The sequence below is a fragment of the Capricornis sumatraensis genome, chromosome 10 (assembly GCF_032405125.1).
Source record: "Capricornis sumatraensis isolate serow.1 chromosome 10, serow.2, whole genome shotgun sequence".
NCBI lineage: Eukaryota > Metazoa > Chordata > Mammalia > Artiodactyla > Bovidae > Capricornis > Capricornis sumatraensis.
The window spans coordinates 10335745-10351665 of record NC_091078.1 but is presented as its reverse complement, the minus strand read 5'-3'; the positions used below and the strand labels follow the sequence as shown (position 1 = coordinate 10351665).

At 43.5% G+C, this 15921-nt stretch overlaps 1 pseudogene; it reads left to right on the top strand.

Moving 5' to 3' along the window:
* Positions 1-11709: 11709 nt before the first annotated feature.
* Positions 11710-12179, top strand: LOC138087719 (RNA-binding protein 3 pseudogene; annotated as a pseudogene).
* The last annotated feature ends 3742 nt before the right edge of the window (positions 12180-15921 follow it).

Below are 15921 nucleotides of genomic sequence, written 5' to 3'. Positions count from 1 at the left end.
CAGGCTTATCGGAAACTCTGGCTCAGGTGAGCAGGATCCAAGCAGGTCAGCCATTCCTGACTGTTCTGTCTGTTGGGTCCAGGAGGCTCCCCTTTCTCTGGAGCCTTCACAATAGTCCTCCTTAGAACCTGTAAAGGGGAAATGGATTTTTTCTGGAATATGAGGTTAGACTCCAGGGTGGACTCACTAATCCCTGGGTCACTATCACGATCATCATTAAAGCTTTAATTAATTGCACAGAGTGGACTTGTTTTTCAGAGTTGGTCACCACCCCAGGAATTTGTAATCTGAGACAGATAGACTTGTTCAAGATACGAGTGATAGAAAAGACTTCGCCAATCTTATGCAGAATTCAGAACTCCACGGATGGGCAGACTCTGAGATAAAGGCACTGAGTATATCTTAGATATGCCACCAAACATATAAGCAACAAAGGAAAAAAATAGTTAAATTGGACTTCATCAAAATTAAATCTTTTTGTGGTTGAAAGGCACAAAATAAAAACATTTTAATAGGTAATAAAATAAAGTAAAAGGGCAAAAAACAGAATGGGAGAAAATACGTGCAAAAATACTTGCAAGTCAAATATCTGATAAAAAATTTGTACTCAGGATATATAAAGAACTATTACAACTCATTAATAAAACGACAACCCATTCTTTTAGAAATTCGGCAAGGGATCTGAATACATATTTCTCCAAAGAAGATATACAAATGGCCATTAAGCACATGAGAAGACACTCACTATCATTAGTTGTTGTTTAGTTGTTAAGTCATGTCTGACTCTGCGACCTCGTGCCCGCTAAGTGCCTCTGTTCATGGGATTTCCCAGGCAAGAATACTGGACACGTCCTTCTCTTGGGATCTTCCCAACCCAGCGATCAAAACTTCGTCTTCTGCATTAGCAGGCAGATTCTTTACTACTGAGCCAACAGGGAAGTCATTAGGGAAATGCAAATTAAATCCACAAGGAAATACCATTTTATAGCCACTAGGATGGCTACTTTTTTTTTTTTTTTAAGGAAAATAAATGTTGGTGAGGATATGGAGAAATTGGTGGTGGGAATATACAATGGTGCAGCTGCTGGAGAAAACAGTGTTTCGAAAAATCAAATGTATTACCACATGACCCAGAAATTCCACTCCTAAGTATATACTCCAAAGAGTTAAAAACAGGTACTCGAACAAATACTTGTACACACAGGTTAACAGCGGCACTACTCGCAAGGGGCAAAAGTTAGAAACAACAGGGACTTCTGGTGGTCCGGTGGTTAAGACTCCAGGCTCCCTATGCAGGCTGCGCAGTTTGATCCCTTCCGGGGGAACTAACATACCTCCTGGCTCAGGAAAAAACAAAGGTGGAAACAACCAAAATGTCCCTCCACTGACGAAAGGGTAAATGAAAGGTGGTATTATTCAGCCATAAAAAAGAATGAAGTACTGATATATGCTATAACATAAACCTTGAAAACACTCTGCTAAGTGAAAAAAGCCAGACACAAAATAATTCATTTTGTAAGATTCCATTTTATATGAAATGTCCAGAACACGAAATTCTATATATAGGGAGAGAGCAGTTTAGGGGTTGCCAAGGTCTGTGGGATCGCACAGAGTCGGACACAACTGAAGCGACTTCGCAGCCCCAGCAGCAGCAAGGGCTAGGGAGAAAGAGGGAAGAAGGAAGAATGGTTGCTAATGGGTATGGGATTTCTTTTGGTGGTGGTGAAAATGATTTGGAATAGAGCATGGTGATGGTTGCACAACTCTATGAATACACTAAAAAACACTGAATTGTATACTTTAAAAGGATGAATTTGTGTATGTGAATTACACCTCAATGTTTAAAAAAGACAGTGTAAACGCCCAGGCTCTGCGGGCCTGGGGGGTAGGGCGTGGCGTGGCGCGGGGCGGGGTGGGGGGGTCGCTCTTCAGCGCCCCCTATGGGTGAACAGACTCTGGTTTGCTGCCTCCCTCTTGGTCTGAGTCGAGAGAATGGACAGCTGGTTGCGTGGAGCAGGAGCCCTTTCCAAGTAGCCGGAGCCAAAAGGGGAAGGTTTGCCGGGCAGATGCAGGACTGGCTCGTGAGGCCTGAGGGCAGGCAGTGAAGGGCGCAAGGAGTGGAAACAGGAAGGGAAAGTTGTCTGGAACCAAGGCAGCCTCTCTCCCAGCTTCCTTCCCGTCTGCTCCTTGCCCCTCTGCCCCACAAGTGGGGGGCGCTGCTCTCTGTCTCTATTTCTGTGCGAACCCTCATGACTGCCGGAGAAGGCTCTATCCCTGAAGAGCTCCACACCAGCTAATAGCTGAGGCTGACACCCCATGCTCCAGTTCTAGGAGACAATATGATTGGACCGAATCCAGCTACTGGATTGATTCCCCCAGGTCATATTCACCCACAGTCTGATCACTTGGAGCTCAGAAGAGCCTCTGCTGGGGGTGGGACAGGCAGGTCTGAAGCTCCCTTTTCTCTTCTTCTCTATGTGGGTCGGCTTTGTCCCCTTGCTACAAGCTGGTGTTTTCCGTGTGGCTGCCAGCAGCTCCACACCTCAGAGAAGAAAGATTCGTCTGCTTCCAACCTGAAGATCCCAGAGAAGATTTCTGTCTAGTCCAGTTTAGGTCGTGGGAGGGTCCTGAGGTCAGTGGAGACCCAGAGGATGGGCAAGAATTCAGCAAGGTGCTCCCTCCATAGATGTGTGAATGGGGTAGGGATGGCTTCCAGGAAGAGGGTGGGCTCCAGAACTACAGGATCTTCCTTAGGGTTTGTGAAAGTTGGAGGTGGGGAGAGGATAGGACCTCCCGCCTATCTGATCCATATGTCAGAGCACCTTGGAGGAAGGCAGGAGTTGAGGGGTCTTTCCGTGATGGAAGATTACCATCAGGTGCCTTGAAAGCTGTGAAGTCACTAGAACAAGGCCTTAGGAACCATCTCAACAGATTCTGATAATCAGGGCAGCCTCTAGGGAAGCCTTCACCAATAAAGCACCCTAATACACGTGCCTGGTAAGAACCTAGCACATGCTCAGTACTTCCATATCCAAGAGCACCTCCACAAATGAGTTCCTCTCCTTGTTTTTTAGATAAGGGAAACCAAGGTTCTGAAAGGCAAAGTCTTACCCATCCTGGTGGAGGAGGGTTCACTGGAGGGTTTCTGACTCCATCTGAAACTCCGCCCATTGTCCTGTCCTGCCTCACCCCTTGCAGACCTCTGAGATGGTGGGAGGGGTCACGGCTGGGGCTGGGTGTGGGGCCTGAATGTGTGCAGCCAGATGGGAGCAGCCCAGACCTCAGGAACTCCCATTACAGAACCTGCAGCCATAGCTAGGCTGCTTGAAGCCCCCTGTGGGAGCCGCTGGGGCGGGAGGCAGGCAGAGTATTTGTGTGTCTGGGAGGTCACATCCTCCAAATAAACACATCTGTGAGCGAACTGGGGCACCTCCCTGTGACTGTGGCCATTTGTTTCTGAGCAGTAAACTGTGGCTGACCTGGAGACTGGCAGATGCTTCCAGGAAAGAATCTCGGCTGATGCTCCACCAGCTCCGAGATGCCTGCCCCCTGGGCCTCCCCTAGCCCCCGACTCCGGATGTGGGGGCCCTTCTGTGGTCACCAACTCTGAGGTGACAGGCCTGGAAGTGGTCAGTTTGTTCTAGGGAAGTCCTGAGGGAAATGCTATCACTGTTTACATGTCCCTGTAGGGCTCAGCTTTAGGGCAGATGTGTCCTGCAAACCTCAGAGATGACAGAGAAAGGAAGATTCCCACCCGAAATGATGAGAGTCTTCTAGTGGTTGGAGATGTCTCTGGAACAAATGTGGGTCACTCTGAGATTGAGTGGGCTCCCTGTCGTTAGAGGTGTGCCAGTTAAGCCTGAATGTCTCTGTGGAGGACAGACCAGGAGTGAACTGCAGTTGCTTTGGTGGACTAGGCTAGGTGACTTTTAAAGTCCTCTTCCAGGCTGACTTCATGGTTTCTGTATGCCTCCTTTTCCAAGCTTTATTTTCATTCCGTTTCTTTTGTTCTAGGAAATACTTCTGTGATGAATATTGCCGGTTGCTTCTCAGCATCCTTCCCACTCTGCCAGCATTCCAGAACAGCTGCCATGCAGTTCTGATGAGACTGACCCCACCCCCGGCACAGGAGAGGCCCTGGTTGGCCTGAGCCAATCAGCATGACCCCATGCTGCCACAAGGATGGGTTGCTGGGCGGGCAGGAACTGAAGACAAACAGGAAAACTGACACAAATAAGAAAACACCAGGGCAGCGTATTCCCCAGACACAGGTTTTGGTTCAGGTGTGGGGTGGGCACAGGACCTCAGCAGGATAAACCGGAGTGCAGTCAAGGACTGTGGCGTGATGGCTGTGGGAAGGACTCCCTGTCCCCCGTGGGCATGGCTGAGGAAGCACACACACTGTAACAGGTACATTCAGCGCCCTCCCCGTGTTCGCTGTCCCGTCTCCAGTTGGCAGCATTTGATTTCTTTTTTTTTTTTCAGCCTGAGGCTTTTTCTGGCTGCTGGAGCCCACTCTGCCTGATCCTAGGACAGTCCAGAAGTAGCTGGGCCACTTGGTGGGATAACTGTGGTGCAGGGTCTACATGCTTCCCCAAATTCCTCGGTGACATTGCACTCTAGTTTTCCAAAGATAATTTTCTCAATAACTTTATGGACTGTCTTTTCTATCCCGGTTTCCCATTTTCCTACGAGTGTTTTGTGGGATATCTTCCCAAATATATTGCTTATTCTCACATCCTCATCCCAGGATCTGGGGCAGGGGGTGGAGCTCTAGATGAAGGCACCTAGATTGTTGCTGACAGCCATCCCAAGGCTACATGGGAACCAGGGTTAGGCTGAGACCAAGACATGGGAGAAGGCAACACGGGACAGTGAAAAGTGGGACCTTGGGGACATTGATAAGCTGCTGGATCCACCAGTGCTTGAAGTCTGCCTTCCTTCTAGACATTGCATTTTTGTGATCAAATTCCCTTTCTAGTTTAGTCAACTGGCTGCAGTCAATTTTCCACTACTTGCAACCAAAAGCATAGAGAGTGATGTGATTCACAACGTGCAGGACCTGAAGCATAGCCTTGCATTTGGGGTCATAGGCAGTGAAGGTTTGGTAGTGAGACAGGGAGAGGTAGCCTGCTATGGGAGACAGAGGAGATGGAAATAGTTAAACTTGAAGATCTGCCACTTAGCATTTTACTGGATCAAACACTGACTTTCCCTCTCAAAGGCACAGTTTTCTTATCCATAAAATGAGTGATGTTCCCAGTCTATCAGGGTTGTGAGTTTTGGAAAAAAAAAAAAAAACCACTTGAAAAATAGCCTGTAGCAAATGGTCAATAAATGATAGTTATCATTGATAATAGAAGGAAAAGAAGAAGGATAAAGAGAGAAAGAGAATTTATTTTGTGCCTAGTTAACAGAAATTCAGAATTAGACAGGGGAATAGGAAATGGTCCAGGCTGATTGGAGAGATACTATTTTGGGAGGCAAGGAGTAGCTGACAGCACTTTCTCAGCATCAGGCGCTGTTCTGAGCCCTTTTCACTTATAAATTCATTTAGCCTTATCAAAAACTCCATGAAGCACATACTATTATTACCATCACTCACCACTTTACAGAGAAGGAAACTGAGGCACAGAGAGGTTGAGTAACTTTCCCAAGGTCACACAGTGTGTGGCAGAGTTGGTTGGGAAGCCAAGTTGTCTGAATACAGAGCCCACACTCCTAACCTCAATGCTCCATTGACTCTTTTCAGCCCCAAGATAAGGGAAATGCTACAGATGCTGAGTGGCTTTGATGACAGGACGAGGCATCTGGGCTCTACTCATAGGCAGTAAAGCCCTACTCACACAGGCCCAGGGACAGTAAGAACATCGCACAAACCCCTGGTAATTGTTTAAACAGCTCCTGAGTCATCCCTGGAACCAGATTTTCATCCCATCCATCCCACGGGAACAAAAGCTCCAGTGCATTTTCCAAAAGGGAAACCAGGGACCTGGGAAGCTGTTCTTAACCCCAGGGGGAAATAAGAGATGATGTAAGAGAAAGAATGAAAGATAAAGTAAGAAAAACTTCCAAGTGCTTGTGAGACCCTAAACTGTGCTCTCCTAAGAGGTTGGGAAACATCCTTTTCCAAACAAGGCAAACTTTCACCAGTCTTAGGATGGTTTTGGGGCTGAAGAGGTACCACAAGACCCTTCCGAAATGAACCCTAGCAGGGACTTCTCTGGAGGTCCAATTGTTAAGACTCCACTCTTCCAGTGCAGGGGATGCAGGTTCGATCCCTGGTTGGGGAGCTCTTAATAAGATCCAACACGCCTCGCAGCATGGCCAAAAAAAAAGAAAAAAGAACCCCAGCAAAGGAGATAACTGTTCTTTCAAGTCTCATGTCACATAGTCCTTCACCCAAAGACCTAAAAGTTACTGCAAAGATATTTTAAAGCTACACAATAATACATCACACTTCACAGAGATAAAAACGATATATAAGTGAATCAGGAACTTGGAAGAATCTTTAGGAAACCCAACGCAGATGATGGGCTCTGATGGGAGGAGGGAAAGCATGGCACAGGGTACCCGTGGCTGTGATAGGTATGGTGCATCCTGCAAGCCATCACAACTCAGCTAGAGTTCAGGAAGGGGACTGGGGCTGGAGCTGTGACTTGGGGAGGCCTTCGGATCCCTACTGACTGTGAGAGCAATTCAGGATGGAATCACCCAGGGAGAAGTTGCTCTGGGTAGAGTAAAAAGAGATCAGAGTAAAGGAGATCAGAGGCTGGGCAGACGGAGGTGATTCGGTTCAATGACCAATTACCTAATTTCTTCATTGCATCCCTGACTTCACCTTCTTTCTTGGTTTCTCTATCGCTATCACGCCCCCGCCCCCCAGAAGGTTTTCTACAAGACATTGTTTGTTAGGAAGGTGAGCGTGGAGGTACCAAACAGGGACTCGAGAAATACTTGGCTCCAATTTGTTCCTGGAGTCTTGCTCTCTTTGCCCCTTCCTCCTATCCCACCATTTGCATCATTTTCCCAGGGTAAGCCATAGCCACACATGACCTTGCTCTGAGGCCTCCAGCTCAGAATGTTGAGCCAGTTCCCCTCCCTTCCTGACAGGTTCCAGCCTTCAAAGCCCTAAGGTCTAGATTGTTAACGTCAGGGGGTTGGAACTGAGATCCGGACCCGCAGGCACTGCGAGAAAGACTGGGAGCAAAGGGTCTTTTCACACACGACTGGAGTCACAGCAGCCCTGACTTCACATCCCCAAGGAGATTGAATCTCCATCCCTGAAAAAAGAAGCAGGGGTAAGGGTTGGGGGAGTTGGTATTTCTGGTTGAAACTGGTAGGAGGTAGCATTCACTCCATCCCACCAAAATGACCGTGAAAGGGTCAAGATATAAACCCACAGAACTAACTGGACTATGAGAGGGGATTATGCGACATGCTTTTCCAGGCTGGAAAGCTGATGGAAGAGTGTAACTGGTTTAGCAGACCAGAGAGAGCTGAACCACAAGCGGGCAGGTAGGAAGACATGAAGCAAGCTGATCTACATTGCAGAACCCCTCAAAGGCTTGGAAATGAAAAACATCCCTTCTCGGGAAGTGGGTATGAAGGGGAAGCCAAAATGAGGAATGATTAGTCAAAAGTCTATTTAATTATCCAACTGATTCAAACACTTACGCCAACACAAAAGCCCTCAGGCAAATATTTATAGCAGCTTCATTCATAAATCCCCCAAACGAAGCAACCAAGATGTCCTTCAACAGGTGAATAGATAAACAAACACACAAAATTGCATATACATACAATTATATATTATTCAGTGATAAAAAGAAATGAGCTATGAAGCTGAGAAAAAACATGAATGAATCTTAAACACATATTGCTAACGGAAAGAAGCCAGTTTGAAAAGGCTACATACTGTGTGATTCCAAATATTAATATGTGACATTCTGGAGAAGGAAAATCTGTAGAGAAAGTAATTGTCAGTGATTGCCAGGAAATAGGGGGGATTGAATTGGTAGATCATTTGGGAATTTTTAAAGACTTTGAAACCGTTCTACATGTTATTGTAATGGTGTATTTGTCAAAATCCATAGAACTTTATAGCACAATGAAATTTAACATATGCAAATTTTAAAAAATCACTTAGGTGATTTTTATCTAGGATGGGATATCTATCCCAGGATGGAATGTATAATATGATGAAATGATCTAACTTTATTGCAAATGTATGAATGGGCCTGATTGAAGGAGGTGGGGGAAAAGTTCCTGGCCTAAGTAACTTTGGAAATGAAATATGAGTAGAGGCAAAAGAAACTGTACATAATCGCTATGTTCTAGCTGTACTCTAATTCTTTCCCATGACGTCACAGATGAACGGTTCTGATGATCTATGCATGTGTAGTGGAAGTGAGTGATTAGGTAAATGAATAGGTAAATGGTCATGGTTTCTCACTGTTGGAGTGGGAGGATACAAATGAGTAAGAAGAGGCTAGGATGATCCACTTCTTAATGAATTAGAGTGGAAGGGGAAGGAAATGGGATGAATTTATGTTTAACTTAATATACATACCATATAGATGGTTACATATAGAACTATTTATAGATGTGTGTGTGTGTGTGTGTGTGTGGTTTAGTATACACACACACAATTTTTCTTCTGTCAGCTGAGCAGGCCTAGAAACTACACCATCCCAATATCAATGAGCATATCCAGCACCCCGATCTTGGTTTCCAATACCCCTCTCCAACAAAAGGAACCAGGACTCCTTGGAAAAATGGATGGTTCTAGAGTTGGGGCAGGAAATATACAAACAAGCCTGGGATCAAAAAGTAGGAAAGTGCTCACATATCCATGAGGCACACGCAATGGTGAGGGCATGTCCAAGAGCAAGGATGGCGACTGGGAAAGCTCCCAACAGCCGAAGTTGGGACTATTTGAGCAACTGAAGTAATACTGGATTATAATTCAAAGTATAAAATAAATCCTCCTGAATTGATACTGATACAAATAAGGATTAAATAAATAATCAGAGGAGACTAGTCAAATATCCTGTACAGAAGAATTCCAAATAATTTATGCACATAGTCTGCCCTCAAGAAGTAGAGCATAACACCCAGTCCTTAAATATGGGCTGTGCATAGTGACTTCCTTACAAAATTACAGGGTTGGGAGTGGATGGAAAGACTCACTTTAGAAGGGAGAAACCTGACGATCGGTGGTGTCTCAGTCAGGTAATCAAAGTTAATATCGTCAGTGACAAGCCATGTTGATATCATGTCCTTTGGATACAGTATGATGAGAATGGCCCTGTGCTTCTGTGGTTTTTCTCTCCAAAACACGTAACCCCAGTGTCATCACTAAAGAAATACCGGAGAAATCCCAGCTGAAAGACATTTTACGAAATACCTGAAAAGTATTTCTCAAAATTGTGAAGATAGTAATAAAAAACCCAAAAAGTTCGAGAAATTGTCATAGCTAAGAGGAGCCTAAGGAGACATGACTACTAGATAGAAAGTTTATTTTTTAAATCCATGGAAACAATAAATGTTAGATAATGCTAGCTAGAACACAGAACAGCTTGAAGAATCTACTCAAACCTACTCATATAGAGAGGAGGGATAAATTGGGAATTGGGATTGACATATACACACTACCATAAAATGGATAACTAATAAGAACCTACTGTAGGCACTAGGAACTTGACTCAGTACTCTGTAAAGACATACATTGGAACAGAACCTAAAAAAGGGTGAATATGTGTATATGCATAACTGACTCACTTTGCTGTGTAGCAGGAACTAACACAGCCTTGTAAATCAACTATGTTCCAATAGAAATTAGTTCAAATAAAGTGTATAGAAATACTTTTCGATAGGAATTTTTCATTCAAATTCATTCATCATAAATACAGACAGAGGGTAATGAAGCTGGATCTCTGGATGACCAGATGATAGAAAAGTACACATTTTTGTAAAATCTTTAGAGTGACAAAATAATCTCATCAAATTCTTATTAAAAGAAGATGATCAGAAACTAGTGTGAATTATATCTTATCTAGTATCACCAGTTCTAATTAAAAAGTTTAAGCCTACAAATAATATGAAAAGGCATTAGATGTTATTCTTGTTGAGTATTAAAACACTGGGGGAAAATGAAAATTTCCTCATGGAATAAACTCAAAATGGTTTATGCCCCCAAAAGTCTAAAAAGCAGTTTATTCCCAGACCCATTCCCTCCCTCACCACACAGGTGGTAAACTGTTCTGCACCTCAGCGGAAACCTGAAGCTTCACTATATGGAGAAGGTAAAATAAGGATTTCCAGACAGGAAGACAGCAGACATAGATGCGTATGGAGTATTTAAAATAGGGATGAAATGGAAACTTACTTATTAGATGTTGAACTTCTAGGCTTCTTCTCCCACTCAAATCCCAAACTACTAGTAGCCATGTTTACGAGGTCCAGCAAGGACTGGAAAAGAAGTCTCCCCTCAAAAATGTTGGCCCAATTGCCCTGGAAAGAAGCACACCCTCCCCTCCCCCACATCCCCAAACACAAACACAGAGTGTACAATCAGATTCTGGTGTCTTCCTCGGACAAGAAGGCAAACAAGAATCCCCTGTTGTTAGGGGAGAGCCTCTACTAAGAAATAAAAGCACTTTGGAAAAAAAACAGAAGCTTGCAGAGAGAGGAACACTTCAGGAAAAGATTGTCATGAATATCTTCAGAGAGATGAGAAGAATTTTTCTATACATGAAACAAAAAGAAGAAACTATTAAAAAGAACATCTAGAGAACAAAAAAGAACTCTTAGAAGTTAAACATATAATAATAATAAAAGCTCAGTACATTAATAAAATAAAAAGACACGCCAAAGATTGGGAGAAAATATTTGCAAAACACAGTCTGATAGAGGCTTACGTCTAAAATGTACAAAGAATTCTTAAAACTAAACAATAAGAAAATCAACCAACTAAAAAATAGGCAGAAGATGTACACAGATACCTCCTCAAAGAAGATATATCGATGGCAAGTAAACATATAAAAAGATGCTCAAAATTATATGTCAGTGACTTACAAATTCAAATAGTGAGATACCACTATACACCTTGGGGAAGGAAATGGCACCCCACTCCAGTATTCTTGCCTGGAAAATCCCATGGATGGAGGAAACTGGTGGGCCACAGTCCGTGGGGTTGCAAAGAGTCGGACATGGCTGAGCAACTTCACTTTCATTTTTCTTTCACTGTACACCTATTAGAATATCTGAAAGCTTGATCACACCAAATGCTGGTGAAGATGTAGAATGACAGGAACTCTTATTTATTGCTGGTGGGAATGCATAATGGCACAGCCACTTTGGAAGACAGTCTGAAATTTCTTACAAAACTGAGTATAGATTTACCATACAATCCAGAGATGGTGCTCCTCGCTATTCACTTAAATGAGTTGAAAACCTAAGTCCACACAAAAACCTACCACAGAGGTTTACAGCAACTTTATTCAGAGTTGCCAAAAAGGGTCTCACAGAGTCGGACACGACTGAAGCAACTTAGCAGCAGCAGCAGCAGCAGCAGCAGCATCAACCAAGATGCCCTTCAGTAGATGAATGTAAAAGTATCATTACAGCCCAGTCTCTTGGCTCCTTCGCAGTAGCTGTCTCTTTGGCCTTTTTACGTCTTCATTTCCAGGACTTGAATTTACTGCCATGCCCTCTGAAGAAGGGAAGCTCTTTGTGGGAGAACTCAACTTCAGCCCTGATGGGCGAGCTCTGGAAGATCATTTCAGCAGCTTCTGACCTGTTTCTGGGGTGGTCATTGTCAAAGATTGGAAGACACAGCTATCCCAGGGTTTTGGTTTCATCACCTTCAACAGTCCAGAGTGTGCCTCGGACGCTACGAGAGCCTTGAATGGAAAGTCTCTGATAACTGTCAGATCCACGTAGACCACTTGGGCAGGTTGGCCCCGGGGAACAAGAGGAGGCGACTTTGAGCCTGTGGGTGTGGTCACAGTTACTCTAGAAGAGGTGGGGACTGGGACTGTGGAAGTGACAGGTATGACAATCGACCTGGAGGATACGGATATGGACATGGAAGGTCCCGAGACTATGGTGGCAGAAGTCAGGGTGGTTACGACCACTATTTAGGAGGAAATTACAGGGACAGTTATGACAACTGAGATGCATGCACGTCCCACGTAGATACACAAGGAATAAAACTTCTGATCCAGGACCATCCTTCCAAATGGCTGTATTTACAAAGATTTTTGGAGCTGCACGGAAACATCTGTTTTTAGTACATTTACCTCTTTTTTTCAATTGAGCTCCCAAGGTAGCTTGTTAAAGACCTTTCAGAAAGCTCCATGTGTTTTTAAATTTTTTTTCTCCCATTTAAAGAAAAATTCTGAGACATTTGTAGAGTCTGAGTATTTTTTCCTTTTTTACCAGTTTTTAAGTTCAGGCTCCCAGGATTATTGGTTCTGACCAAAAAAAAAAAAAAAAGTTTAACTAGACAAATTGTTTTAAATAAAGTACATCTAGGAACGTTTTTTTAAAAACCTGTACACAATGTTTAATCATGGTTGGGAAATAATTTCCAACGGTTAACTATAAGAAATCAAGAACATGATTGAAATGGGAAGTGAAGTATTCGTTGCTCAGTTGAGTCAGATGCTTTGCGACCCCATGGACTATAGCCTGCTAGGCTCCTCTGTGCTTGGAATTCTCCAGGCAAGAATACTGGAGTGGGTTGCCATTCTCTTCTCCAGGGGATCTTCCCAATCCAGGGATCGAACCTAGGTCTCCTCACTGCAGGCAGATTCTTCACCATCTGAGCTACCAGGGAAGGCCAAGAACATGATTACTTAGATGTTTTTTTACTCTAGCACTCTGTCTGATTATATAGTTTTCTAAAAATATTTATGTCATTTCTTTTCTTGTTTGTTTGCTTGGCCGTGCTGCATGGATTGCAGGCTTTTAGTTCCCTGACCCAGGATTGAACCTGGGCCACAGCAGTGAGAGACAGAATTCGTAATCCCTAGGCTGCCGGGAAACTCCCTCATTTTTTTCTTAATACTGGAAATAAAAAATGTTCTGTTGTGTCTCACGTCACATTTAGGCTGTCCTTCACCAGGATGATTAAAAAGATGAAACCTGAAAACAACACCAAAAATACCAACACAAGCAAGTTATTTTGAAATATGCAAGTAAATACCAGAAGAATTGTTTAAAGAGTTGAAAGTGGTTGCCTCTGGGGAAAAATAAATAGTGAGGATGGGGTGAAAAATTAGTTTTTGTTGTAATGAAAGAAGAATTTGCCTCTTAAGCCGTGTTAGTGGCTCACTGTGATAAAAATTAAAAAATAAAAATTAAAAAAAAAGACTGTAGAGAAAAGAAGATGCACCTATAGAATGAGCACCCACTCGGAGTCAGTGTTGCTCCAGACCTGTTCTCATGCTTTGGCTCATGTGAATCCCGCCTGATGCAAAGGCATCTGTCACTCCCCTATGATCCAGAGGAGGAAACAGAGGCCCAGAGACGCCAAGAGCCTGCCTGGGGACACACGTCTAAGAGCTGCTCAATCCGTTCATTCCTCTGTTTCCACCACTTTGAGCAGCTCCTATCAGCACATTATTATCATTATCTTTTTCTCTGGGTTAGTTCTTCTAAGGAGAAAAGGTCTTCCCCCAAAGCCTTCCTCCAGCCTCTGCTGACTTGGGGACAGAATTTTGTCAGTGATTTGATACAATCCAGATGGAAGGTTCCACTTGGCTCTGAAAGCGTGCCTTTTGGGAACACTGAGATTTGCAGATAAGCCTTGGGACGCAAGTGGAGAACAAGTAAATAGGAGGGGATGGAATATGAAGGCTGGGAGAAGGGCAGTCACTTAGGGATGCGTGTGAGCCTGAGAGAGGAGCTCCTCCACAGCTGTCAGGCCCACGGCCAGGCTTTGGGGCTCGGCCACCAGCCCAGAGTCTCAGAGTTAGAGACACATGCGCTCCACCCATTCACAAATTCCGGAAACACTTCTGAAGACCCAGGGGCAGGCAGTGAGGTGGGAGCGAGGGTATGGTGTTGAATCAGACACAGACCTCTGCCTTGAAAGGTTCATAGACTAGCAAATGAGACAGAAACATGTACAGATGGATAGCCAAATATTTATGATCCAGTGGGATCATAAATAAACATTACGGGGACAGAGTACAGGAAGAAGACAAAAGAAGAGGCCTTGTTACGGAGGAACTGACATAGGGCTGGGTCGTGATAAATGAACAGACGCATGCCAGCAAAAGAAGTAGGGAGGGGCCCCCAGGCCGAGAAAAGAGCAGGTGCAAAGGCATAGCAGCTTGAATGGATGCTGAATCACAGAAGCACAGTGAAAGGCGCTCTCAAGCCTCCTTGGAGCAGCCCCGTGGAGCTCGGAGGGGCTGGTGTCCTGAGATATGGCATTCATTCCTGGTCGCTCTCCTTCCTTGTGCTGTGACCTAAACAAAGTCATCTTGCCTCTCTGAGCTTCAGTTTCTTCCTATATTATAACAGGGATGGTATACTTTGATTTTTTTTTAACAACATGAAAATAATACATTGTAGGTTTTTTTAATTAAAAAAATGTTATGCCCATGTATGTCATGGAAGACAAGTTTCTTGCTCCAGTCCTTTCTACCCCGACTCACTTCCTCAAGGAAACCTCTTTTAACCATTTATCGTATTATTTAGGTGATAAGCCTCTGAAACACTAAATAAAATGCTGATGGTTCCATTTATTTTTAAAAATATATATTTATCTTATTTATTTGGCTGTGCCGGGCCTTACCTGCAGCAAGAACATGGGATCTTCAACCTGCAGTTGTGGCATATGGAATCTTTAGCTGTAATGTGCGAACTCTGGGCCAGCATGTTCCCTGACCCGGGACCTAGAACCCAGGCCCCCTGCGTTGGGAATGCAGAGTTTTAGCCACTGGATCAGCAGGGAAGTTCCATTTGTTGATTTGCAGACTTTAGGTAATCTATTGATTCCCCGGTTTGAAAAACAAAAATTTAGTTCACAAAACATCCTCCTTTTTCTCTTCCTCCATTTCGCTCGCCTGCCTGTGAATCTATCTAGTCTATGTCTTCTGTTTACCTTCGAACATTTAAAGAATGTACTTACATTTCTATCCCTTGTTTTATCAACTCTAGTCAATAACTCAACAATCTTGAATGAGAATGAAGCTATTAACACACCTACTTTTTATTTCATTTCCCCACCTCTAACACAAGTATTCCACTGACTATACATTTATTTTTATATTGTCGAAAATTTTAACATTGGCATTCTGTCTTCAGTCATCACTAAGTTTCTATGCTCTGTCTATAAATTGTTTCTAAAAATCAAAAACAGTGTTTATATTCTTATGACTACATATGGTTTCCTATGTAATCAATAGGATGCTATAATTACACTGTGAGGCAAATGTGATAACCACTACACAACGGAAACTATAATTACATTGTCTCTTTTTTTTTTTTCTTTTTTCCCTTGGAGCTTATAACTGCCTTTCTTTTTCCCTTATATTGTCTTATTTTGCCCTGTCCCTAAGTTTTTCCAGCGTCTCAAGGATAATATGGAATCTACAGAATTTCTGGATTATAAGTGCCTCAGGAGCTGGCATTTATTTCCCTCTGTTTGGGCACTGCTGTGTATCCTCAATCTGCCATCTGGAACTTGAAGTCAGAATAGTTTTCAATCTACCTCTTAAGACTATTTTAAAACTGCAGTTGTGCCCAAACAACTTTATAAATGTCAATTACTATCAATGTAAAGCTATTATTTCTATTTAATTGTATTGTTTATGTTTAAATGCACTAAGCTTCTCCATCACCTCCCAGATGAATGACTTTTTCAAACTCCGTGTGCGGTAACGAGAGGCTCACTTTCCATCA